The sequence below is a fragment of the Lactuca virosa genome, chromosome 1 (genome assembly GCF_052849685.1).
Source record: "Lactuca virosa cultivar CGN04683 chromosome 1, Lactuca_virosa_CGN04683_v6, whole genome shotgun sequence".
Lineage (NCBI taxonomy): Eukaryota > Viridiplantae > Streptophyta > Magnoliopsida > Asterales > Asteraceae > Lactuca > Lactuca virosa.
The window spans coordinates 264,642,384-264,644,127 of NC_136426.1; the positions used below are offsets into that span (position 1 = coordinate 264,642,384).

Consider the following 1,744-nt stretch of genomic DNA (forward strand, 5'->3'; position numbering starts at 1 on the left):
AATGAAGAATATGTAATGCAGAAACTTGATGTTGCAACCAAGCTTTCTTCAGGCTTTAAATTTGATTCTGCTTACATCTTCTGAGTTGGGTGAGCTACGGGATCTTTTAAAGCTTTCATTAGTTAATGCTGCTGGAAAAGACCTTTTTCTTTCACTTTATACATCATGGAGCCATTCATCAATGGTCATAATAAGTCTTTGCTTATTAGCACAGGCAAGTCTCAAAAAATAATTTTCTCTTCTTTTATGCTCATTCTCACATAATAAAAACTAGGAGCGTATTTTAATTTTTGGGAATGTTGTGTTGTAGGCTTACTAGCATACGAGTTCTGTGATCCAATCTCTAACGGAAGAGGATATTAATGTAAAGTTTTTAGTTCAGTTGGATAAACTGATCCTCCTATTGGAGACTCCAATTTTTGCTTATCTTAGGCTTCAGGTAACTTATATATGTATATACATTCATTATTAAAGCTGAGCGAGTATGGTTTGATATGCGATAAAGATGTATGGAAAATACTTGCTTTACTGTTTATGTTTGTTTTTTTTACAGCTTCGTGAAGCTGGAAGATATATATGGCTGTTAAAAGCGTTGTATGGTCTGTTGATGTTACTTCCCCAGGTATATATAATATATGTGATGTGAAATACTTGTAATAAAGTGATGTGAGTGTAAACTGTAAATGTTGGTGGGTTGTTGCAGCAAAGTGCGGCTATTAATATATTAAGAACTCGTTTAAAGACGGTGCCTTCATATTCATGTTCCTATTCTTTTACCAACAACAACCAGAATGAGAATGAGAGTGATAACGGAATAATAATGATAATCTTTGGAAGTTGGCTGCAAAAATTTCAACAAATGCAGAAGCTGCATCGTCTTCATTCTAAATCACAACACACTACTTCCATACCGAGACCCTCAAAGGTTTATTTTGTCATGTAATTTATTATAAAAATCTGTTGGGAAATTAAAAACATGATAAAATTTTGCACGAAGTTGAAAAACCACAAGAATCTTACAATATTCTTCCAGATATGAATCTCTTGAGCAGGCCACCTTCCAGATTGTCTCGTAAAGCTCCTTTATTTAATTGCCTATGGTGTATGGTGGTATAAAGTGTAAATTATAGTATTTGTTTATTAATTTATTTACTTTTGTTGAACTGGTATTGTGGGTGGATCTTGTGGTTGTTTTATTTTTCTTTAAAACCATAGGGGTAGATAAGCTAGATATTCATTTTCAAGTTGTTGATTGTTCCATCTCATACACTTGTTTTATAATATATACAGGTTGAGTAAATTTCGTATGAGCAATTGCCTTCACTCAATGATAAGCTAATGAAGTTCTTGGATCATCTGGTAAGAGGCTTTTCTTTATTATTTATTATCATTGGCAATCTATTCCTTAAATTGTTTTTTGCTATTTTTCTTTTTACAGGATCATACATATTATATCACATCTGTTAGTATACATATGCATTTTGATGTACATATAAATGTTGTTGATTGTGTGATTAATAAAAGCTTTTTTGTTTCAGCTAATGTTTAAGTCATTACTTGCCATCTACAGCCGGTGGACAACAACCAATTTTTTGACATGAAGGATTTTTTTGACATGATATCTGAAACAAGGTGTCCCTTAATAGCAACGTAGTATTAGGTTATATAGTTAGGGAAAACCTCTTATTAACAATGTACAATCAGATCCCCTTAATACCAATGTATTACAATTTTTTGACATGAT

General features: G+C 32.2%; 1 long non-coding RNA gene across 1 annotated transcript; it reads left to right on the forward strand.

Moving 5' to 3' along the window:
* Positions 1-367: 367 nt before the first annotated feature.
* Positions 368-782, forward strand: LOC145109250 (uncharacterized). The gene is made up of 3 exons (XR_013708844.1): positions 368-439; positions 554-622; positions 704-782. It is a non-coding gene; the product is annotated as an uncharacterized LOC145109250 (long non-coding RNA).
* The last annotated feature ends 962 nt before the right edge of the window (positions 783-1,744 follow it).